At 46.7% G+C, this 26,948-nt stretch overlaps 1 protein-coding gene across 1 annotated transcript in view; it reads right to left on the bottom strand.

The window, feature by feature from the left end:
• The window catches only part of sema6cb (semaphorin 6Cb), a gene marked incomplete in the record, with an annotated part of 122,742 nt that overhangs the window by 82,967 nt on the left and 12,827 nt on the right, over nucleotides 1-26,948 (bottom strand). Inside the window, 1 exon segment of the mRNA XM_030370203.1 lies at nucleotides 22,743-22,837.

The raw sequence follows: 26,948 nt of genomic DNA, 5'->3' as shown, positions 1-26,948 counted from the left end.
GGTGCCAGATTCCTGAAAGACATGCACATTTTGGATGCGCTGTGCATATACACACGCATGCACATACACACAAACATGTACACTCACAAACACACACGTAAACATATACATGCACGTGCACACACACATGCACACATACACAGACACAACTTGCTTTGTTTTGTGCGGGGGTTTTCTGTTATGAGGAAAAAAATCTTTTTTTACTCAAGGTTCAGTTTGGTGTAAACACAAAAATCATTTGTATTGACAAAGACTTTGTATTTTAACGGCGATTGTTAAATGCAGTCGATTCAACAAACCCATATCTGGGGTGAATCACTACCCAACAGGCCATCCTATTATCAATCCCAGAATTCAGGACTTTTCGCGAGCCTTTGACACGCGTACAAAAACATGTTGTTTCTCCGTCCCTTTAAACAATGCCTCATTCATGCGTTTCTCAAGCGATGCTTTTCAACCAGTAATGGTGAATAAATCATACTTTATACCGGATCAAGTTGCTTTCTCAATATTTATAGTTCAGGGCACCGATCCACTTATTCACACTTTTCTGTCTCTCAGGAGAACCTTTTACACAAGCCTCGTAAAGGTTTGAGGAATCCGTCTTGATTTTAAGCACATCCCGTGAAGGAGTTCCAGGGTAACTCTGGAGACTGTCTCCCAGGGTTCCTGCACTGTGTTTGGACAACTTTTCTCTCTTTCCTCCCATCTTTTAAATTCTTTACTTCAGCTGCTGCTTGAAATAAAGACACACCGAAACCATGGCTTTTTGGAGGAGAATAAATAAATAAATATATCAGAAAACGACTTGGCACGGATAAGTAAACACAAGACAATGGAGCCGAACTTTGACCCCGTAGCAGAGATAGCGAGACACCGCACGCAACGATAAATATCCTCAGTCAAGATCCGATGTTTATCTAGATGCATCACATTCAATTGTGCGATTCAGCAGAGTGTCAAATTGGCAGTCAGCTCAACTGCATAAGAAGTACAAAACAACTTATTAGCGAGAAGAAACGACTGCAGAACAAAAGAAAACATAGACATGAAAACAAAAACTCTGACTACAACGGTGTTCATTGAGCGGTTCCAGACGCCGGGAATGCGGCACAACTTTGGCCACGTGCCAAAACCGCAAACCATGACAGCACGGTTGACAAAAGCCTGACTGTACACGGCGGGTTGTAAATACATAACTCTACTCAAAGCCCTCATTATCAACCTCTAGTGAGCCCTCCCTCACACACACCTCCTCCGGTTCCCTTCATCGCCCTCCAACGGCCTGTCCTGCAACCCTGCAGCGGGTGGGGGTTTCGGGAGGGTTGGGGGTGGTTGTCAACGAGGTGCTTGTGGTGAAGGAGAGGGCCAGCGACATGCGGGTTACGTGCCTGTACTGAGCGCTACGCTACAGCCGGGCAAGCCCCAGTGGCAGAGGGGTGGCGGTTTTGGAACCAATCGTAAGGGAGCACGGATTTGCTAGGCATTCTGGTCTCTTGTATTGGAGTCTGCTGACGACCGTGCTTCCATGTTTCTGAGGCGCTGCCAATTGCCGGGCCTGACCCACGTCCAAACCCCTCGTCTCTTCCCAGAATGCATTTCTCTCGGCCATCAATAGGGAAAAAGAGTACAGCTGTGTGAACTGTGGTTGGCAGTGGCGTGTATTTGTTCCCGGATAATGAAGCCAATAAGTATGCCTCCCACAAGTTTGTATAAAAAATATATATGAAAAGTGTCCAGGGAAAGGCTAGTGGGGCCACATTAGAAATACTCTGCAGCCGGGCGGCACGCAGAGAGGACAAAAGAAGAATCTTGGCAAACTCATTTTCTTTCCAGTATGCAAACCATCAAACAAGGCCAAGAAGCACAGAGAGCAAGATGGTCTGTTGAGATAGACCTTTCCTATTCTTGGAAGCCTTTCAAGAGTGTATGAAAACCAGAGGTCTCTCTCTCTCTCTCTCTCTCTCTCTCTCTCTCTCTCTCTCTCTCTCTCTCTCTCTCTCTCTCTCTCTCTCTCTCTCCCTCTCTCCCTCTCTCCCTCTCTCCCTCTCTTGCTCCATTTACTGATTCTTATTCAAGCCAAGAAATCGGGATCCAAACAGGAAATGCTTAACCTCCTGCAGGGGATAGTCGGAGCGCTTGCCGTGTTTGATTGAGTGAGTGGGTGATATACCTAGGGACCGTGTGTAAATATCATTGGTTTAAAAAAACTAAACACTCAGGGATTTACAAACATTAAAATCGAGAAAATAAAGCAGAGCATGCATCAAGGGTTTTTTGGGCTCCAGGGGGTATTGCGCAGTCCTGCGACTGACAGTGACGGGTCAGCTGGAAGATTCATTGCCAAGAGAACCACTCACACACACACACACACACACACACACACACACACCAACACACACACCAACACACACACCCACACACACAATTTCCTTTTCAATATGCAATACAATAAGAGCCGCTTTCGTTGCCCTTAAGCACGATGCAATCACTGGGAAATTTCCGTTCTTCTGGAGCTGCTGCAGGTACAGCCACATAACCCAGACAGATGGTCTGGGAGATGAACAGGAAATGGACCAGTTTCCTGCTGGAGGGGGGGGGGATAAACCCCAGCGGTCCCTAGCGTCTACACCGGGACGGCCGGGCCGCGGCCATGGGGCAGGTGCTCCACCCCATTGACCCTCCTCTGCTCTGATTGGTTCCCCAGAGTAGAGGCTGTCACGTTGATAACCAATGATGTTTAATTAAGGACAATAACACAGCAGCAAGCGGGGGGGAGGTGCATGGAGCGAGGGTAGAGAGCCATATCTGCTCGCCCGCTAGTCTACTTTACATTCACCACGTGAAGCGTTGAAGGCCCCTGCAGTCTGGGAATAAAGTGCCTTGAAATTTAATCACCACTAATTGTTGGCTGCCAATCCGCTAAGCTATTGTCAATATCCCTGCCAACAGCACTAACTTTTGCTAGCTCGTGGTACTTTTTCCTTGTTGTGTTTACATCAGCCCGAGTGATGGCTTATTCCCCCATGAGTTGGAATCCCTCCATCATCCTCACAGGACAGGAAGAGCACAGGAAGCACTGGTCGTGTGTTCTGGGGTGGCGATGGAGAGAGAGAGTGGGAAGCGGATACACGCTAGGTGGGCTGGCCAAGGCTTATCTGCCAAAACAGCCAGGTAAGAACCCCCCCCCCCCCCCCCCACACCTGGCACACACACACACACACACACACACGGCTGCAACTCATTGATCGTGTGCAGGGTAAATGAGGTGTGTGTGCATGTGGGGAGCTGAGAGAGATGGAGAGAGGGCAGGAAATGCTGGTTTAAGAGAGGGTAGGAATCAGCAACACAAGAGGAAAAGTGTTGCGTCTCCATATATGGGCCTTTCGAGGTTACGTGGTTTAGGACTAAATATAAATCTGATGTTGCATGGAAACTGATGAAGAGGCACAAACAGGAATGCATGTGTGTATGTGTGTGTGTGTGCCTGCGATCACGTGTCCAGTTCAAAGAATAAAAACACTTTAAACCCTTTTTTTTTTACAGCTTTAAAGCACCAATTTATTTACACACACACACACACACACACACACACACACACACACACACACACACACACACACACACACACACACACACACACACACACACACACACACACACAGTATTCCCACGCTCTCTGGCTCTCCCAGAGACCGCACACAACCATAGCGCTCCTACCCTCTTCCTCTGGGGGCGGGGGGGGGGAGGGAGGGGTCACGGCCCTGCGCCAAACTCATTTCCTGATCCGCCAAAGTGTTGACTAGGCAACAGGGAGGAGAGCCGTCCAGCTTGCCACGTGACAGAGACCGAGAACGAGAGCAAGAGAGAGAGAGAGAGAGAGAGAGAGAGAACGAGAGAGAGAGAGAGAGAGAGAGAGAGAGAGAGAGAGAGAGAGAGAGAGAGAGAGAGAGAGAGAGAGAGAGAGAGAACGAGAGAGAGAGAGAACGAGAGAGACATCACAGGCGTCGACCAAGCATGACCTTGAAACTCACCCCCTGGAAACACACTGATAAACCCTCCAATCGCAGGGCAGGGCATGGAAATGGGGGAGGGGGGAGAACAAAAACACCTTTACACTCTGCTTTGATGTCGTCTGCAAATCTGTTTATATGGGGTGTGTGTGGGGGGGGGGGTCTCCATCCAGAGGTCAAAACAATCCCCCACACCTGAGATGCGGCGGTGCAGGCCCAGACCCGGACGCTCTGCTAAGCTCTGTAATGCAATTACAGTGCCCCCCCCCCCCCCCCCCCCCCAACCACCCTGACCCACCGCCACACCTCCCCACACTTGTGATTGATGAAAAGGGCCCCCTTACATAGCAGAGGGCCCCCGGCCAGACCCCCAGAGCCCTGCGATGCATCACTTAACAACCGGCTGGGAGCGCATTCGTCTTCATGCCCGCCGCGACTCCCGCGCTGCCTCCCCAGGTCTGGAGGACCAGGACCCCCCCCACCCCAGCGACGACTGCGTCTGATTGGAGGGATCGGAGAGCCCGGTGGGTCCAGGACAAACAGCTAAAGGGGCCGTGATGTTGCTTGTTAAATGTTTTGTTTGTGTTGTGCGGGTTGTGTGTGTCAGGATGGATTGTGTTGATACCAGTCCTCATATGCCCTTGCAGAAATGTGTTGATCAAAGCCGTTTTAAAATTCTCAGGGAATGTGGGGGAGTTACAGCGTCGATTGGTCATTGATTGTTCAAAGAAAATCAAAAGGAGGTCACATTTTTTTACAATGAATGTTAAAACAAACCAATGGTTTTACTTTGGTCTGACAGTCTGTTTGCCCATAGAGTCCTGAACGGCCAAGTATTTACCACAGCGGATGCCCAAGCCTCCCGTCGGTGATATGCGGCCACAGAAGGTAACCACTCCCAAGTGGTTCCACAAAAGGTTTGGTTTGAGGTGCCACTGCATTACACACCAGGCAGGCTTGGAGAGATACGTGGGGAGGAGAGGAGGAAGAGGAGGAGGAAGAGGAGGAAGGGGTGGCCGGAGGTGAGAGGGTTCTAATGAAAAGCACCCCGTGGTGAGGGTTGGCCGGGCGTACTGCGGAGGTCTGGGAGACGTACGGTGAGACGGGCTATGGAATCGATCGGTGGGGAGAGCTCTGCACCAGGCGGTCACAGGCTGACGGAGTACCGTTCGAACTGTCGAACACACACTCAATACAAACTCTGGAAGTACGATACACTTACTTTAGAAGTACACTACACACTCGGACCTCGGAGATGATTAACAGAACACCCAGACGACAATGATTGTCAAAGTGTTGATGGCCCTGACACTGAGGGAGGCTGAAGCGCCACACACACTCACACGCACACACACACACACACACACACACACACACACACACACACACACACACACACACACACACACACACACACACACACACACACACACACACACACACACACACACACACACACACACACGGCACCTCCACTGAAGGATTGAATTAAAGTGACTACAAGGAATAAACACTTTCACCTGTATACAGAGGGCTGTATTAAATTATACCACACAAACACACACACACACACACACACCCACACACACACACAGAAACAGACGCACACAAACAGACACACACACACAGTATTTAAATCAAAGCGGTGCCTAGCAACCAGAGTGCAGAATCATCAGGCAGGAATTAGGTTTCTCAAAATCATCCTTGATATGTACATGAGCAGAGACGCATAGTACAAGCATTCTGCTGGTTGGCTGAGGAACACATATAGCCTTTAAAGAGGCACAGTATGGGGTCCTCATGTAGGAACTAGAGGTAATCATCCCCTCAAACCACGCTTCCCCGCACAGACCCCACTGTCTGGTTTCAACCGTCCCTGAGGCATCTCAAAACCTTTCAAAGTCTGCTTGAAAGACTGACAATCTTTCAATACCTCAATGATGTAAAATTTCACACCCAACACGGGTCAGGCATTCAGTATTTAGATAATGATAGACCTAAGAAATTCTGAATTTGAAGAATTAAGTTATCCAGCTAGGCTTTACCAATTATGGTTGCATTACCTCAAATACTAGAATGGTATTCTGGTATAAATGAGTTATGTATGGTACAATATGTACCATTTTGTCATAATAGCGCACACAAGACAAGGGTAGCATTAATTCACAATCTAATAATCCATCCTATAAATCGAGGACGTGAGAAATCTTACCCACGGTGAAATATTCCTAGCCTACAACATTACACTTAGCAAACACAATTAGCATACATAGTAGCTAAGCTGCTCAAGATTTCCATTAATAAAACACCAAAGTATATAAGGAATTTTAATACATTCATTGGCTGGATGCAGTTTCAATCACATTTAGTAAATGTATTCCTATAGCGGCTAGACAGAGTAGATGAAGGTAAGTCAACACACCAAGTCAACCCCATAATGGACGCCACCGCACATATTCACCCTGGCTGAACCCCAGACAGCCCGCTGTAATAATGCAGGCACTGTAACTCGTGGCAACCATGACACGCCTTCTGTCACGCAGGCCTGACAGCATCGCCATGGCAACCCACTGCCTGACACCGTCACTCCAGGGCGGCAGGAAAATGGACTGACCAGGGCTGGAACATTCAAGTGGTGGGGCGGGGCTAGCGTTAAGAACAACCTCTACAGTATCAGGCCCAGTGGGAAATATCAACTATCAACTAAATAAAATAACTCAATATTTTCTCACATATACAAAAATAAGTGCTTTTTCCTACTACACAGCCCTTTGGGATGCTTTAATCAACAACCTTAGAGATGAGCAGTAACAGTGGTTGGACTGCACAATATGAAAAGAAAATAATTTTGTAAAGATTTGGATAAATATTATATTGAGGTTGTGGCATTTTTAGTAGTGATGAATCTTAGAAACCTAACAGGTAACATAACAGTTACCCGACTGATGACCTGTTTTCTTTGGATCAACTTTTTGAGACTTTTGAGAAGGTCCAAACCATCATGATTCATGTGGCTAAGAAAATAAAAGAATAATAAAGCAATAATGATTTGAACAGGAAATTCTGTTCAGCCCAATCCTGTCACCGGAGTTGTTTGCTCAGACGCGAGTGCCAATCTCAGCCTCAATTTGATAATATTGACAATTCGATAAACTCACCCGCCTTTCCTGGGGGACCAATCACAGCTGTTCAACCTTACACACGTCATTGGCTTTTTCACTGCAGCTAGTGATTCACGCCGGAATGTGGCACTCAGACCCCACATTCAAAATGGCAACAAACCCGCCTATGGAATAGGCTTTCTTCAATTGGGGAACAAAATAAATAACACGTTTTACCTATTTGGTCTATTTTGAGGAGAGTATATTCCAGGAAAATTGTAAAACCGTATTTATTTACAATACAAAAGCAGAGAGTGAAACTAACCAATATCTGTCAAGGTTTATCTAGCAATTTTCAATCTGCTGCCATTACCCTGAGAGTTGTATCCCTCTCCCTCTCCCTTCCTACCTTACTCTACCTCGCTCTCTCAGCCATTTGGTTGGGCTGTTTACGCTGTGATGAATGGCTTCATTTCCAGATTATTTTATCGTCCAATTCTTTTTTTAAAAATGAGATTACAATCTGTGCAATTGTGCGGAAACAAGATTGATCTCGCCGACGTAAAAAGGGGAGGATGGGCCAGTTGCTGAGAAGAGCGAAGAGCATAATATAGACAGTGGCACTTCGCCTAAAAATACAGAAATGTTCAACATTTGATATCGAATGTGTCTAATAAGGTACTCAGTCGTCAACCCGTACCGCCATCGCTACCAGAAAACACATCATAAGCCACCAGCTGGTTCCAGTGGTGCAGCACTAGCATTAGCAGTACCATTAGCAAAAGCACGAGCAGTAGCAGTAGCAGTAGCCGCTTTAGTAGCAGAATTAGCAGTAGTAGTACTAATGGTGTTCTCAGTACAGCTCTGGGAATGGCTGATATTAGGAACTGACCACTCTGATTGAGGTCAACAACACAAGCGTCAGAGATACCCCGGAGTCACTATAGTCGAGTGCTTTAAATGTTTGAACCCAGATCTCCAGTGCAGTGTAGCTGCAGGCATTCTTCAGCAAGAGGCCTAATATAACCCCTACCAGTTCAATAATGACATGCATCGGAATTCAATGCGAGTCTGTAACTCTGAATAGAAAAGTCTACTAAATAACTAAATAGTGAATCGTAGGCTATTAGAGGTGACCAGCATTCAGAGTGGTCGTCTCAACAGTTAGGTGAGGGAGTTGAAGACATCATCATAGAAAGCACTTGAAGCTTATTAGACTATATTCAAGGAAGTTAAAGGGCCCCTATTTTGGCAACAAAAAAAGGGGTGTGGTAAAATCTATGTCACAAGCGGGTAGATTGTGAAAGGGCTTGTAATGACTAATAAACCCCACACATTTGGTTGTAAAATAGGGCCCCTTTAATAGTATCCATTATACACATTTATCCATGTTAACTGCGAAACCAAATTGGTTTGACTCATTTACGTTGCCTCGCAGTGCTGGCCCATTCTATTCCTTTCTTCCACCCCCAATGCCCTCGGCTCCTGGGCTTTAGTGAGCGCTTATGTAGCAAACACTTATGTAATGCCATTGTGTGGCCCTGCCGCTAATCGTTATGTTGATAGTCGATTATGCTGACGATCATTGCAAGTGACAGCCCTAAAGCGGACACCTGCAAACTCCACCAAGTCAGCATGGCAAGGTCGTAATTGTGTAAATACACAAAAAAAAGAAACAGGATATGTTCACTTTAGGACTACACCTGTTCATTATTTTGATAGGCTGTTATTCGGGAGCATTGTCGATTTGTCTCACAAAAGCCTTAGATGTGATTATTATGCTTTCAAATAAAATATATACAATCACGATTTCATTGTGTATGGCATATTGAAAGTGGATCTGGATATTGAATATGACATATTCATATGCTTTTTTCTCACAGGTTTTGCCTGTTCCCCTAGATAACTGCTAAAATTGATCAGTATCAAAGCAAGCATCGATCCATGCATCCAGGAACCTTCCAAGTCTTTCTTTGGAGCGTGGGAACCCAGAATTGACAGTGTAAATGTGAGTTGTAGAACTATTGATCAGCAGAGCTTACTGCGGAGAGAAGGAAGGGGGATTCCACCACTTTGAGTATGCTTGTTTTTGGGGTTTCATCTGAAGGTTAGCTGTGAGCAATGCTTTTAATGAACTGGCTGGTTGTCCCTGTAATATCCTGGGACCTTTTCAAAAATTGTGAATTAAAACAATGTCAAAAAATGCGAAAACGAATATTAAGCATCACCTTAGGACACTTGAAAAAATAATTGCCTCTTTCACAAGCCACCCTTAGAATTAATAACACATGAGCCACAGAATGAAAAATGAATCTCTCTTCTACCATAGCAAAAAATAGAAGCCCAGAAATTCAGCAAGGGCCCAGACAGAATCAACTGCCATAATGACAGTTGAGGCAAAACTAGGTCTATTTCACCTGAATTCATGCCAAAGAAAATAGATGAATTGAACAAAAGCCTTTGTTAAACAAGAATTGGTAAGAAGATTAGAAGACGGGGTGAGAGTGTGCAGAGGCGGCTAACAGTGTCCCCGCCCCATCTACCACCCTTCTTTCTCTGTGCATTAGCCCCTCCACCCAGACTCTTCCCTGGCATGCTGAAAGCCACTTAATACTTAATATCAGCAAGGAAGAAACTAAGGACGAGACAGAACCCAGGTCTGAAGCGCTAAGCAGTTTACGTTCTAGTTTAGCAGTTTGTGTTACAACGCAAACCTGTCGCCGGATGCCTGTTCGCGACCTTCCACCCCTCAGCGAGACAAAACGGAGAGAAGAACAAGAGAGAAAAAAAAGGAAGAAGAGACGAGAACGGAGCGATAAGCAAGAACGGGGCGAAGTGATGGAGAGGAGAAAAGGGAGAGAAAGGAAATAAAGAAAAGAGTGATGAGCACGTATTTCAGAGTACAAAGCGACTGAGAGAGAGAGTGAGCGAGCGTGTGAGTGGATAAAGCGCTGTAAAAGGCGAGAGTGTAAAAGAGGGTTACCGTTCCCAGTCGGTGTGTGAGAGAGCAGAAGAAGAAGCGGAGGAAAATAGACCGTCTGAGAATAAGGAAAAGCAATACTTCTGCGAGCTAATCCCCTTCTCGAGGGCTTCTCAGTGTCTGATCGCAGTAAAAGGATGTATGCAGAGTCAGCACAGAGAACCGAGACCTCAAATTGGATTGGACATATTTGGCAGCACGGCGCCAACACATGGAACACGTAGAGTAACAACCCGCGCCCAGCAGCACCCCAGGCCATCCCTCTCTGCTGCTCAGAGTGGAACCAGGCGGAACGGGACCATTGGTTAGCGCGACCAGGACATCTGTATCCTGGGATGGCCCGTGATCGGCTCCCATCTGGCCTTGCGGGATGGCGATGGTGGCAGCTGCAGCTACAGCGGCGGCGGCCACGGCGGCACCACCTGCGTGGGGGAGCGCGGGAACCCCATCCAGAGCGCAGCGTGCAGAGGCGGATGCCTCGACCTGGACTTATGGGCTAGCGCGCCGCTCGCTGTTCTCTTTCCACGTGGCTGTGGGCGTCGTACTCGCGACCCCTTTGCCTGTTTTCAAAGATCCAACCCTTTGACTCATGCGTGTTCACATGTCTGTTTGATGGTCTGGTTATAAATAAAGATATCCGCGTTATGCAAGGGCCTGCACCGCTTCTATAGTTCTGCACAAAGCCTTGTTCAGGCTGCGATCTTGGCTGTGATGAGCGTGGCCGTGCGGGTTGGGTTGCGTTGTCCCATGGGTTTGATTTGTGGAGGCGTGGCACATTGTGTTGCGGGGGGTGGTAATGGGTGTTTTGGGCGTGGCATGTCTTGTTGTTGCATGATGTTCATCCTGAAGAAGAGTGTTTGGGAATTTATGATGACAATGGGAATTTGTAATTCAAATCCATAAAATGTCAAATAACATCAGCCAGATTTTGTCATTTCATGCCTTGGAGAGCTGTGAATTTCGTGCCGAAACACCAACACACACACACAAGCACACACACACACACACACACACACACACACACACACACACACGTCAGCCTCTGTTCTCCTCACTCAAGGAGCACAGTGGGAAGTTCCAACGAGGGGATCAATGCGCAGAAGTGTCTACTGTTGCATCAACCAGCCAGGAGACCCTGGTTCCCAGCGCCGCTGACAGCGCCGATTTCAATATCAAAACAGGATGTAAAGCGGTGATTAAAAGCCAATTACAGCGTGCATCGAAGGAAAGTCAATTAGTGCTTTTAGAGGACGGCGAACGGGCAGCTGCCAGCATTCTGAGGAGCGGAGGGGAGATAAAGAGCGACGGCGGAAGTAGACCAAAACAAACAAGGAAAGTCATATCGTGTGCGACTTGCCAGTGTTCAGGAGGATAGTTCACACTGCTGCAGAAACAGGATTTCTCCAATGGCCACCCCCATGCAGACACCCAAAAATTACAGACAGCTTAGCAACGTTAGCGTCATGCAGCATTCAATTACGTTCCCAATCCACAGGGAGGTGTGGGAATGTGGAGAGACATAAAAGGTGGTTACATTTTTTTATACAAGGAAATACAGAAAAACCCACACACACCCTCACATTCAAACCGGTTTGTGATAAAACCCCTCCTAGCCAAGCACTTCCTGGTTGATCTTGCCACATTTAATTAGTTCCCCTAAAGTAACTTCTGAACATTAAACTAGAAATACAGATTGTGAGCGAGAGAGAGCGGGTCACCGCCAACCCAAAACCCCACCACCTTATCCCACTGCTCTCAGAAAGGTGTTAATGGGGGGTTTGTGGGGCACATATAGTTAAAACAGCGGTGTTTGAACCATCTGTGGTGTAGCGATGGGGGTGGAGGTGCAGAAGCCGAGGCGGGCTAGGAAAGGCACGGCTTGACATGCACAAACAAGCTGTAATATGTCAGTTAATCTGTTTTTTTTGCTGATGCCTTTATTGTCCTCCTCTGCATGCAAAGTGCTCTCAGACCACCGACGGCATATCATCGAAATATAATAACTTCTACCTACTGACATCTGGTCGAAACCCATTGGTAGTCATACATTGGGAACTACACCCACTCAAATTCCTTTGTGTTTATCCTTAGAAACAGGTCTCAATCGACAAGCAACAACAATATAAGTGCAATTATTGGGATGACTCTGGCAGGGTCGCTGTAGCGAAACGGCAACAGGAAAGCAGGTGGTGTCCCTGGTCTCATGGTACAGTTTTGCTTTGTGTGTGGGAACTGAAATCTGTGGTAAACTGCCATTTTCAGGAAATACATGGCCAAGTGTTCGTGTTGCTCTTTAAGCCTTTAATATTATCATTCCCCTGCAAAGAATTTTTTTTTACGGAATGATTACCGTCAATGCAATTTAATACTGTTCCATTTAGCTTCATTTGTAGGACAAAGACAGTGATCATTATTTTATTCAACTGGGACATTAGTTTTCAGCCTTTGTTTTTCTGACGCCACAATATACAAAAATTGCAGTAGCAGTAATTGAAAAACCTGCAGTCAATGACTCCTGTTGTTTTAAATGGCCCTGGATTTTTCCATCGAGAAACTCTCAATGTTCAGAGGCATAGCGTGGATATGGATATACCACAGAGATTACATTAGAACAAAACAGCCGTTGACCTTTAGTGGTTCTACTCTGAGTAGAAAATAACGTTTTCATTGCATGGAGATCCAAATACCACCCATGGCTCTGTAGACAAATAAACAGGTACACGTCTCTCCTGTTGACCTATAATAAAAATAAAGCACGACACTGCTAGCCTGGTGTGTTCCTACCGTGAGTGCTGAAGGCGGGCGGTAGAAGCAGTGGTTTTACATTGGCCTTTTACTGCCGGCGGAGCTCGCCACAAATCGGATTTGTCCTGATGCTTTCAGCCAGACATGTTCCATTTTGTTTCGCTAAAGTAAATGCTCCGTTCTAAGCTTATCAGGTTCAAGCATGCCTTTCAGCGGTCTGGCATTTTTATGACATCACCCGACCAGATAAACAATCAATTAATCAAGATTTCATAGAGCAAAGTTAATTTAGAAAAAAAAAACATGATCCAGCTATAGGCCAAACGCATCGGGTTAAACGGCCACTGAAGTCAACCGTTTCTCATCTCGATTTAACAATGATGCTATTTAAATCGTGTCTGTTGTTCTAAATATAAATATCACTTCACCTGTACTGGGCCAAGGTTTCAAACTAAAAGGACATAAAGAACCGTAGGAAGCAAAACTGTTAGTGCATAACAGGAAACAAAGGCAATCCACGTACCACTTTGACCTGTTAGCATAGAACGGGCTACATTTTGTTTGCTACAACTGTCAGGGTTTGGAGGATGAGCCAACAGCCGAAAGGCATTCCCTGTCTTCTGTGGTTCTCTGTGGAGAGCCCAGGAAATGTTTTTGAGTGTTTCACGATTAAGAATAACTCCACAGCCATATTAGACCTTGAGCCAATATTGCCGTGCACAAAAAAAGAGGTGGTTTTGGCTGCGAGAATATATTCCTGGAACTCACACTCCATAACCCCGGGATTTTCAGAGAGGAACCGTCGCGCTTCTGGTCTGTAGAGATCCATTACCATTTGAAAAGGGGAGGACAAGAGCGGCGCGCGCATGTGTGTGTGTGCGAGTGTGTGTGTGTACACAAATGTACACACACACACACACACACGTACACACACACACGCACACACACACACATCAGGGGATGATACAGATGGGTGTGAAAAGCAAAGGCTGAAGGGGAAAGGACAGAGGAAGCGGAGGCAGGGACGGAGAGAGAGAGCGTGTGACTTGTTGAACTTTTCGCCTGGGTTCCTCTCAGGAGTCAACAGAGAGCTGACTCCCCCCCCCCCCAGAGATGCCAGTCTGGACTCGGATCTGTTTACCGGTTCTAAAAAGCATATTGTGCAATACACGAAGAAATAAAAAATAAAAAATAAAAATCACACACACTCTCCTGGGAGGGTGAGAGCGGGGAGAGAAAGGGCCTTGGTTTGGAGGAAAACGCTCATGCTGTTTGATGAAAAGGAGAATCCCCTTCTGAGGCGCTGGGTCGTCGTTGTTCATCTTTCATTTTTCGTTAGAGATGGATACAATCCAACCCAACCATAACTGCAAACCTGTCTCAAAATAAACATCCACTTTTCTCCTCGTCTCATTTATACTATGATCCCCGTCGTTTATTTGTATTTCAAAGTGCTATTTACATCTTAAAAGCCAGATCCTAGCTGCATCAAATGAAATGGTTCGCTGCCGGTCGTTGGCAGGCCTGGCACTACGGTTGTTCTGCCTGTGTGCCTCTGAGCGAGGCCCTCATGCAGGCTGATAGGGGCAGTTTTTCCAGAGACCCCCGTCCCCCGCTGCGCTGCACCACCCTGTTGAGGTGTAGTTGGTCCCGACAGACCGCTTAAGAGTTTTCCTCCTCCCCTTTAGTGCAGTTCCCCACGCCTACCAGTCGCAGAGATTGGTGTACACACATGCAATCACACGCCCACGCCGGGACCGATTTAGCCCCGCCATTTCCATGGCACGGAGAAGCACAAAGTGCCTGTGTGAAGAAGTATAAAAAAAATAAAAGGTTTATGCTGCAGACATGCTAACCGCTAGCTTGTTGTTTCACAGGTTTCCTGCTAGACCTCAGGATGGGGGAAAGTTACAAGTGAGTGTAAAAATATAAGTCAACCGCTATTCTTTGGCACTACTACGGAAAAGTCAACAAGGGAAGTGTGTTGAGGGACAAAGAAGGTCCGTTCTCAACGCATTCTTTGTTGTTGTCGTTTTTTCATTTCTTTCATTTAAATGCACCTGAGTCCTTAGCTCCAAGTCCTTAACATCTTTCAGAGTTTAAAAGCTGAGAGAGAGAGAGAGCAAGAGCAAGAGCGAGAGACCACCAGACGTCATGGGGCGCTGGGGTCCTGCTGTTCAGACGCAGAGAGCCAGGTGCCCACGGCCTCTCAGAGAGAGGGTGCTCCACGGGCCGGTGGCAGGTGTAATGGATTTCAAGTCCTCCCCACTACACATGCCTACAAAGCATCCAATCACCATGGCGACCCAGGCGGACACAGGGGTTTTTGGACAGCTTTTCGAGCAGTTCTCCATCCAAAAACTCCTTTCTGTCTGTCGAGGAACTGAAATAGGTGCGACTGCATCCCACCCCGCCTTTACCCCCCCCCCCCCCCCCATCACACACACACACACACATTTACGAGGAACCTCCCCTTGCCTTGCTTTTACTTCTCCTCTGATCATCTTTTCTTTTCATCCAGCACCCCTCCACCGCCTATCCTCGGGTTCCCAGTGAGCCAATGAACTCATCCCTGCAGAGCGAGGCTGTCTGAGCCTCGCATGGCAGATAAAGGCTAGAGGATTGTCAGTAATGACGGTTCGACCGAGCCGCACAAGCCTCCCATAGCTGCTGGATTCAGCAGTAATTACGACAGAGGAGAGGAGGGGAGGGGGAGAGTGTGTGTTTGCGTGGGTGTGTGTGTGTGTCCGTTTGTGTTCGTGCGTGTTAGTTTTCGTGTGTGAGTTGGTATTCGTACTCATGTGTGTGTGAGTGGCCATTTGTGCGTGTGCGGCGGCAGACCGTGACTAGCTTTAAAACGCTTAGCAAGCATGTTTTATTTTATTATATATTTTTGGCCTGTGACGCCGTGTCAACATTTTATAGTAGGCAGGTTCAGCCGGATAGGGGCATGGGACTTAAAAGCCAAACAAAAACGTCCAAAAGAAGAAGAGAGGTACAAAGGAAGAGGTGGCCGGTAAGGAGGGGAGGGAGGATAGGAGGGAGGGAGGGAGGAGGGGAGGGGAGGGGAGGGAGAGCAAGAGAGAGACTCGGAAGTCTATGAATAGGGATGAGATTGGTTCAGTGATGCCGTGTGTTCTCCAATCACAGACATATTGAAGAAGGTGGAGAGGCTGGTGATGAGAGCAGAAGAAAAAAGCGAGAGCGGGAGGAGAGGGAAATAAATAATATAGCGGGCGAGGGACTATGAGAAGAAGCAGAGTGGCAGAGATTGAAAATAGCCGCAAACAAGATAAGAAGATTGATAGTGTCTTTGGGCGTTGGTGTGTGCCGCGGTTGTGTGTGCGCATGGGCGTGTGTGCGCATGGGCGTGTGTGCATCTGTGTGTGCGTGTTTGTGCACGAATATGTTCTTGAAGAGGATCCTGCCATCTACCGAGGGAGGACGAAAAATCCATCATCCATGCCGCCGTCTCCTAGCCTCTCTGAAGCCGGCTCATGGTAATCACCCCCCCCCCACCCATCCTGCTACCTCCCCAAATAACTTCATTCTCAATGCTGTACCAACTTTCTCTCAGGACCCCCCCCTATCCTCTGCACACCGCATCTGCTCATAGAAACACACCCAGGTGCTTTTGAAGCAGACACCGGAGTCTGCGCTGCACACATAGAAACCCATCTTTTGTGAAGGCGACGCAAGGAGATAATTTGGGCTCAAGCGGCTTGTACGAGAACCAAACTTTGCACCGCGGGTAAGAATAAGGATGTGGAAACTACTGATTCAAGTCCTTCGTAGAGGCCGTTGCTAAAGTTTAGTGGAGAATACTGCAATCAGAGGTATTGTTGGCACTTGGTGGGGCTAGGGTTATTTATTTGCCAGTCTTGCTAACATTTCAATGATTTTAATTTAAGTGCATGATGAAAGCACAGAGGAACACATGCTATTGGACCAGGGCACCAGGGTATTCCTCCCACAGACAGATCATCCATCACTGATCATTAGCCCTGCTCCCAGTCTTAAGCATGGTGGAGCCATTCAATACAAGAAACAACCGAGGAGAAAACAATTACACATATCTCGTGCCGGGGAGGAAATTAAAACTATAAATAATCACCATCTTCACTTGACATTTATGCTTTATAATAACAACAACGCGTTAATTATAAGTGTGTGTCTGCCTATGACCTAATACGTTATCTGTATTTTTATCCGGTGAATCGCCGCAACATGCAGCCTGAGTGCATATAGCTCCGGTAGACATAAGGGAACACGACTATACTAATGTCTGTACACTAGACCTTATACTCTTATCCTCGGTAAGGGATGGTTAAAATGCATCTATGTGGAATATGTCTTTGGGGGGTGGGATGGAACCCTTCCCCGTTAATATGCAAGGCAGACACCCCAGATCTAAAGGAAGTGACTCCATTAAAGCCTCCGAGACAGCATTCATATATTTCTCAGCAACCAGCTCGCAATTACCCATTTAGATAGACATAGGTTGCCGATTAATGCAGCGATCTTCCTTAATGCTTAACCCAGTGGGTTCAGAAAGAATTAATCATGAGAAATAGCAGCAGGCATTTCGGATAAACTGCTGCATATCATTTCAGCCACTCACAGTGTGCGGTCCGGAATAAGTAAAGATTAGCCAAACACAATTCTATTACACCCCTAAACAGATCAACGTTGCTATGGAGACCGTGAAGCACTGTTGGTGGCAATCCAACTGTAAGTGAAAATCAACTTTTTAACCACCAAGTCCATTTTCCGACATAATCAGGCTGTAATTAACTAAATAATGTTATTTGACATGTGCTTTTAATCAGCGCAACTTCCTGTACAACTGAAAAAAAGACAACAGGGTTAGAAGTGCAAAACATTAGCATACATATTTCTGCTGCGCTTGTCTCCAGTGATAATTACAGATTAATTTGGAAAAAGGTGAGGTAACACAAGGAAGATAATGAGAGGAAGCAGTGCTCCATGTAAGCATAGATGGTTGGATGGATGAATGGATGAATGGGTCAATGGATTAATGAATGAATGAATGAATGAATGACGAAATAAACTCTGCTGTGCTCCACTCTAAACATAACGTCCAAAGGCGCTCTGTTAGCATTATGCTAACCACTACTCTCTTAGCGCTTCCTACAGCATCCCCATGAGCAGTCAACAGGCGGCCAGAGATCACCCGCTCGATGCCAACTGTCATCCATCGTCTTCCCCAAACCTCTCCAGAGTATGAGACCATTAACCGAGAGGGGTTGAACCCAACGATCCCAACCGCTGGAATATTGCTCTGGAGATCTTTAAAGCGATTTCTCTTTCGGGGGAAAACAAGTCAACATTGACTTCAGCTCCATCTCTGAAATAATGACGACGAAACGGCACCGAACTGGGAGCGCAATGAAACGAACCATAACTCAATCCGCTGGTTGAGTACTTAACGATATAATCTTCCCCTTGCTGGGTTAAATCTGGAACGCGCCAGCTCGGAGGGTTAACCTCGGCTGATGGATGAGGGTTTAAGTGGCGTGCTGACGTCTCCTGCTTCAGTCATCAGAGGGCAGGGACAGAGTGCACCAGGGCCGGGCTGAGTGGACAACAGCAGTCATTGACAGCATCCCGGCTGCCCGCAGAGGGAAAACACAACAGATCTACGACACCAACGAGCCCACTTAAGATAATTAGCAGATCACTCGGTGCGGCCTCCTCCGTCTCCATTCAGCAGGGGGGAGTCGTTCCCGACGAGGGAACAACAGCCCTCGCGATAAACGAGATACTAAAAGAGCCCTAAATGTGGAAGGCGCTTTTATTAACTTTTAAAAAGGAAACAAATACACTTGATTAGCAGCCGTTAAAGGAGGGCAACTAATAGGGAGTGGGGTACTAAAAAAGTGGAATAAAGCAACGGAGAGCGTTCTGGCCTTGGGGAGACAGGGAATATAAAGGACCCTTTATTACTGTACTGCATTAATGACGCCAATTTAAATTAGCATTGTCATCGGTGCAACATTGCAACCGCAGTGTCACAACTTTCACAGAAAGATTGTTGGCTTTTCATTTGTCAGCACGGGAGACACGCAGCTCGACTCAAATAAAACAACAAGCTGGCGTTGCCAACAACAATCCACGATGCCGTGGGAAACGTCGAGACAAATTTGAGACCTGTTTATAAACTGGCAGCTTTGATCAAGAAACCCTCTATCTGAGGCCCTCATTTGGAAAGAGCATCCACAGGCGATCCAACTCCAGTCATCGGTGCAAATTTTGTCGAGGGATAAACAAAGGATGAAACCGCTTCGAGGTACACCGTCGGGGAGTGCGGGCGACATCAATCGCAGAGCTCTCTCTCCCTGTTTCAAACGTAAGTCTTTACATCACAGCCCAAACCCTCGCTCAACTGACAAAACAACTTAAGTTAGTCAAACACAGAGGCAGAGGCTTGTGAGGGCGGAAGTTCAGAAAAACAGATGGCATTTCATTTCCCTTTTTTCTATTTTCAACACGAACAACTGAAAGGAGGTTTTAACTATTTCTCCTGTCGTTGCATGTCCGACTTGGCAGCAGCTGCTCGCAGTTTCATTCCAGTACGTTCCGCAGCCTGCCACCCTGCCAGGTTACACCCCTGTAGGGTTTTAGCGTCGGGAAGGGACTGAAAAACTAATGGGAAAATAACAATTCGCAGACGAGACCCCACCACGGCGCCAACATGGCTACACACGCCTGCCGAGCCAGCTCGCTTGTCCTTCCAATTAGAACCACTTCCCCCACCCCCCCTGGACATCAACGACGTCACCTCGGGAACATCCAGAAGGAGAAGGTTGAGGTGATCCTCGACCCCCCCCCCCCCAGACCACCAAGAGCTTATGGCCGGACTTCACTTTCCCCCCTTTCCCCGGCCCATCTCCTTCACAATCCCCTTGTATCGCTGGGGTCTTTGAAGTCCGGCCAGCGAAGGGCTTTGGGACGCCCTGCCATCCCTCCACCACCACCAGGAAGAGGATTAGCCGGCCCCTGCTGGAGTGGACTGGAAGGCATGGAGCTGGCCGGTAGAAGGAGCGGGGTTCCTTATTTACTGGGCGGCGGCGGAGGCGGTGTACACATACAGTTATCCCGCTGACCAGAGCTGGGAGAGAGAGACAGGGATTTGAAACCAATTTAGGCTGAGAAAGAAATTCCAGTCATTTTGTCCATAACCACAAACACCGCTTTTGGCACACATTTTCTTTGTAGTGCCACTCACGGAGTTCAGAAAAGATGGGAATACACACAGTGGTGAACTAGGGCCAGGCGAGTTCCTTGTTTAGAAATGTATCGTGATTCTGAGTCACACAGGATTCAAGTGTTAAATATTCAGCAGGGTTCCGGTCTCTAATATGTCACACTGCTTTTGTTTTCTTTCTTTTGTTATTGTTCAACCACTATATTCCCTCTGTCGAATATACATTATTTATTTACCTTTTTAGCTCTACATTGACTTGTTATTTGTTTACCTGTGTAATTACCACGAGTATTAAATATGCTTGTAATGTATTTACCTTAAACTTCTTTTTGACTCCCAGTACAAAGTCAACACAAACATTTTATATGTACACTTATATTTTTTTAATAGTTAGTATATTTTAAGGGAAGAGGACTAAAAGTTCCCAATGTCCTCCAAAACAATATTTCCCCAGGGAATCCGACGTAATATATTCCCTGACCACTGCTATCTGACCTTCCCCCGTTTGGCTCTGTATGGTGTGCTTGAGTCCTATTGACGATTACAATAATAATAATAATAATGTTGAGGCTTACATAATATCAATCAATGCGATCCACATAACAGCACATCCACGCTTAACGCCCATACAAAAGCTAGCAGCGTGGCGCTTAGCCAAAGAAAGAACATACGTCACATCTGCCACTTGCCCATCAGTGGGTTTGGAGTAATGGGCTGCATTGTCGTATCTAGGACAACTTGGCCCTCCATCTCTTTGTTGGTGCAGGGGCTCCAGCAGCACTGAAGATTGGCTTATAAGCATGCGTGGGTGAGAAAGAGAGTTGTACAGACGCAGAGAGGAAGAAAGAGAGAAGAGATGGAAAGAGAAAGTGGGAGAAGCAGGGGGGGGGGGGGGGGGGGTAGAGAGAGAGAGACATCCGACTTCACTACTCTTAATAAAGCTGCCATATCAACCCCACAGATCTGCTCACCCCAATTATCCTCCTGACACCTCCGGCCACCACCAACACCACCACCCTCCTCTCTCACCCTCCTCTCTCACCCTCCTCCTCCTCCTCCTCCTCCTCCTCCTCCTCCTCCTCCTCCTCCACTATCTCTTCATCCCTCCTCCTCTTCATCCTCTCCCTCCTCCTTCACGACCATCAGCGCCTCGCCTCCCTCCCCCCCCCTCCCTCCCTCCCCCTTTCCCTCCCCCTCCTCGGCAGCCTGTTTCCAGGCTCTGATGGTGACTGTGTAGTATGAACCCCATAGGACCCTCCCCTGCTGCGCTGCCTGCTCCGGCTCCCGCTGCCTGCAGCCTCTCTCGGCTCTGTGCTCACAGTCGGCTGTTTGAGCGGTGTCATGGCCGCGCCGCCGCCAGCCAATCAAACCGCCGATCAAAGTATTGAGCCGCGTGGCGCAATAAGCACCCCGGCGCATGCTCACATCAGTGGGTTTTGTTCATTTTTAGATATGCATTCAACTTCAACAGCTCCACGGCAACAAAGCGCTTAGCCCTGGAAGAGGGGGTCGCCGGTGCCTTTTTAGAGTGGTAAACAGGAGCTGAAGGGCTTTAAAATGAGTTGTGTTTGTGCCTCACTGTTTTTCCGTTGTGCGGCTCTAGCATAGGAATGTCGAATCCCTCCGGGTCCCGAAGCTGCGCAGCTTCATTGGTATCACAAGAGTGATGGTTATTGTGGCGAATCAAAAACGAACCGGACGACGCGTACAGAGTTGACAGGAGGACGCGATTGGCTCAGTACTAAACTGGTCGGCAGGGTAACCAAAACCAACGACCAAAACCAAAAAGGCACCAATAGGCAGGAAGGAAAGAAAGATGGAAAGAAAGAAGGAAAAATGCCCGCCCCCACGTCTGTGCATCAGGGGCTGTCTTGAAGACAGGTGGCGGCTGGCGTTGACCTTGCGTGGTGACCAAGGTCACCGCCAGCCCACATCTGGCCGGCCATCTGTTGGTTATTAGTCCCAGGAGGAGGGTCTGTCAGTGGCGCACCTTGGCCCTGTCCTCTGCTGTCCACACCTTCCCCCGCCTGGCCCGGGAGCAGGCAGACAGCCTGCCTCTCTGTCGCTGAGACAGTGGAGCTGGACTCCACCATGGCATCATCACCTCCAATTATGTTGATTAGCGTGGTGGTGAAAACCCAGGGCAGCGAGGTTTTGGTGCACAGGAATGCATGAGGGTCTTGTTGAATGGGGATAAATCCTTTTGTTTTGGGCGGGCAACATCAGATGAATGAAATCATAGTTCAAAGGGAGGACACCTTTTATGTCCGCGATTGGTTTTATGTCTGTATTAAACACATACGGCTTGGATTACTTTTCAAAACGACCACATTCTCAAGAGCATAGAAACATAAAAAAAAAACCTTCTTTGCAATTCAGAGCCAGACGAGTAAAAAGGGCATTTCTTAATGTTTGATTACCATTTTAATTAATGTGAATTAATCATATCTACGATTAAAGCTGCGTGTTTGCTTTGCTTTGTTTTCACAAGGGCCATTAATTAAACAGTTGGACTGCTTCATGGGAGACTCCGCTCGTCAAACTCAGCTTAAGAATTTGCTGTTGACTGAAAAGTGCAATCAAATCGTCTTCCAAGTACGAAGTCAATAGTAATAAAATAGTGCTGAAAAATTAATCACATAGTTATTTGGGGGAAAACATAATTTTCGACCTACCATTTACCAACAGATGGGCTGCTGTGATCCAATGAGCAGGAGAGGAAGTGTTACCAAAGGATGGAGAAAGGTCAGGAGCCAGGAAATGTCACCAACTGCAAGAAAGAGGAAGAGGAAAAGGCCATGTTGCATTTCTGATGAACACAGCGGAGACGGAGGCCAGAGAATATTGTCAAATGTATTTCTACCGCCCGGAACTGCGATAACACAAAGCCAGTAGGAGCATCTTCACATGCATCTTTTCCTGATTACATGGCCGTGGGGCATGGTGTACTAGAAAGTATCAAATAAAACAATAACACACCAAACTATCGTCAGATTAGTTCAAAACCATTCCAGGATGAAGGAGCGCAGAAAGAGAACACAATAACTGCGTAAAGGCTTTGAAAATCCCTGAGCAGAAGCAAGCATTTTAGCTCACAATCTGTTTCGCCAATCTGCTACAGGCGGCGAAGCTTGCCAGTTTGCCGCAAAACAAAGTAGCAAGAGAAAACACACTAATAAACAGACACACACCGATAAACAGACAGAAAGACACACATGCACACATGCACACACTCAAAACACACACACACACACTCTAAACAGAAACACATTTAAACACCCACACTAATGAAATAGAAAGACAGACACAACCAACAGACAGACATACACAACAACATGCAAACACACACACACACACACACACACACACACACACACACACACACACACACACACACACACACACACACACACACACACACACACACACACACACACACACACCCACGCACTATTTTTATTCCTGAAAGGCGAGTGGATGTGTAAATAATTCAGAGGCAGACTGGCTGGCTTCACAATGCATCTCCATGTGTTTGATGAGGAGACACCTGATCATATAGCATATTAACAACACACACGCAGGCACCTCACGCCCCCATTATGCGCTTTTAACCCGGTCCGCTGGCTGTTTAGAAGGAGTCACATAACTTGGCCAGGCCATTGAAATGAGTTTAAATTATTCAAACATTCAAAAGGCCAATGATTCAATGTGTGCTCCTGATGTGACGACACCGTCCACACAATGTATCAAGATAAATAAATGAAGTGCCAGTAAAATTGTGTTCTGACTGTCGTTCTGGAAAATAGCTTTTTTTAACCACACCGGCTTAAGCTCCCCTTTAAAAATATATTATTTGAAGCCAACTCCCAATAAACTGTAATCACCGCCCCCTCCTCCCTGCCTGCTCCGTCCGTTATCCTTCCAGCAAAGGCCTAACAAAAAGCAAGGGGAATGGCGACGCGGTTGGATCCTAAACTCCCAGAAAGATATACTAGTGACAAACGGCGGTGATAGGAGCTGTGACCCCCGGCTCGGGCGCCTTTCAGGGGCTGAGCTGCTGGAAGACTCTGCAACGGAAGCAGAGCCTGGATTAGCAGGCCCACCAGCTGGTGACCACAGGAAACTGATGGAGGTACACTTGGGGTGAGGGAGAGGTCCAAACATGCGCACACACACAAACACACACACACACACACTTATTTTCCTCTCTTCTCCCTGCCCTCGCCTTATGCTCTTGCACTCCCTCTTCCCGTTGCTCTTCATCTTTCTAGTCTCTCCTTCTTTACCTCTCCCATTGTTTTGCTAAGAGAACCCAAAGGGTGAAGGTGGGCTGGTATTATTGTCTATCAATAACAGGCTGTTCTGGGTAGCATGATACTTTGAGGCGCCAGGCCAAAGACCTTGTTATTTTCCCCGCTCCAATCGGCGGGGTGTCGACTGAAGCGGTGATCGATGACTGCTTGTGTTTGCAATCTGTAGGACCTCTATTAGATCACAACATTCTGGGGAAGGAAATATGAAAGTGTTAGATAAGCACACAGCAGCGGAAACGAGATCCAGGCACAACAAGCAGAGTACCTCCCTGATTATCCTTAAAGCACTTTTGTGTTTCCAGACGGAAAATTGCTCGATAAACTTTGCAATGTTGATTTTTTAAAGAGACGCTAGCTTTTCAAGTGTGTGTGTGTGTGTGTGTGTGTGTGTGTGTGTGTGTGTGTGTGTGTGTGTGTGTGTGTGTGTGTGTGTGTGTGTGTGTGTGTGCGCGTTCAAGCCAATGCAGACATCTGTGCAAAATCCACCATTGAAATGCCCTTCATAATTTGAGATCAATGTCATTTAAAGGGGCAGTGAACCCCAAATCTTTTTATTTGGGGATTTAAACGTGGTAATAAGTCTCATATGATCTGGTATTCTCTACCGACACTGAAATAAGACCATCATATTGAGAAAACATGAGTGAAGGTTCTGCTCTTGTCATACCCGTCATGACGTTGAAGTGCCTCTTACTATATTCTTCAACGTCAGGACAAAGGGACACCGGGGGGCAGGTGTGTGTGGTGGTGCTGACCTCCATCTTATTAGCGGTTGATCTGGATGTTTATGTCCGAGAGAGGGTAATGCTTCCCGGATATTTCATTTCAAGAATCAACAAGATGCAGTGGATGTTGTGGGGAGAACACACCTTCGTAGAGCCCTCTGCCAAAAGCGCTTTATTATATATATTATCTTTTTATAGTGTACAAATTCAAGTCGGAAAAGGGGGTTCACTTACACTTTAAAATGATTTTGATCTAACTTAGCTTGGCAGAGAGTTGCAGTAGGGGGGTTAAAGTTGAACCCTTGGTCATGATGCTGAAACTTCAAAAGGCACTCAACATCATGCAGTGATTAGTCTCCCTGTGCCACAATTTTGAGGGGGTTGTTCAGACTGGTTCTGCCTCGTTCAGACTTTGGTTCCTGCCCATCAGTTAGTCATTTAGCAGATGACAAATGGAGGATGCGCCCCACGCAACCTGGGGAAATAGCCTGGCTTTGGCTCTGCAAAGACAGCATGGGAGCTGAAGATTTATCCTCCATACAGGAGGTAAACATCGCAGCATGAGGGTTGGGGAACTGTTTCGACTTGAGCCAGGAACCCCATTGTGAAGTACTGATCCTCCAGACTTCAGTGAATCTGTCTATTTGAAAACACTTAAACAATCGCTTGGAACTGCATGTGCATACGTCAGTCAGCAAAATGATTTTTGAAAGCAAATGTCTGAAAACGATTTGAGCCCTGCAGCTTCTTATGAACGTTCATCGATGTCAAATCAACACAGGGATTTGCATGTGAATAAAGACACCGGTGTTGAATCATGGTTTTTAAAACTCATAGACCACTTTATGGAGGGACTGGGATCACTAGACAATAGAGTGTATTTACTTTAATACAGTTATACTTATAAACTGGCAAGTGAAAGAAGACTGGACACTTCTTGAAAGGCAGTTTGGGACCAAGCCAATTCTACCGGCCCGTCCTAGTTCTGAGACAGGTAAGTTGTGGAGCTCTACCAGAGCGGTAAAAGCTGTACTGGATGAACTGATTCTTGGAGCTGGATGCCCATCGGGGCCCTTTAACCCAACAACAACCACCAGCAGCATCCCATCTGAAGTATCAGCCATGGTTGAGCGGCAGAGCTCACACCTGTAACGGTGCTTTTCCATTGATTCCTTTTCCATCGTGCAAACAAGACGATGAAACAGGAGATGATGGCACAACCCTCCCCAGGGGTGAAAGAGTTTCCATCCAATCCCTACGCCACAAACAAAAGAAAACCATGATAGTGTGGCATCATGTCAAGGAACAGAACTGGGCCAGGTCAGATTTGGTTAGTTTGTCTGATCCTGGAATGGTTAGTTTGTCTGGTCCAGAATAAGTCTACTTGATTGAATTCACATGAATTGTTTCCCTGACGTCTCTGTTCAAGCGAGGTTGAACAAAACTATAACAGTTTATTAATGCATTTTAATAAAATTACATATAATATATAATATAATCATTTTAAATAATTAAAGAATTATTTAAAATGATAATAAAGAATTATTTTCTTTGCTTATGAATCTGTCAAATATGTTTTTATTAGTGAAATTTATCATTTAGACAATGATCAAATCAAATGCTCCATTTAGCAACATTTGACATCGATTTTTTTTGTCTAATATGCAGACAAGAACAAGAGGTTTTAAAAAGTTATAAGTCAGTCATCCTAGCAGGAGACAAAATCTCTTCTCTTTCTAGATTGCACACATGCTCACACACACGCGCACACACTTAATTTTGAGTTAGCAGTGGTTTGATTAATCAAGAGAGCCTGGAGCCGTAAGACTCAGCTGCTTAACGT

This window comes from Gadus morhua, chromosome 11, assembly GCF_902167405.1.
Source record: "Gadus morhua chromosome 11, gadMor3.0, whole genome shotgun sequence".
Classification (NCBI taxonomy): domain Eukaryota; kingdom Metazoa; phylum Chordata; class Actinopteri; order Gadiformes; family Gadidae; genus Gadus; species Gadus morhua.
This window is presented reverse-complemented; position numbering and strand designations above follow the sequence as displayed.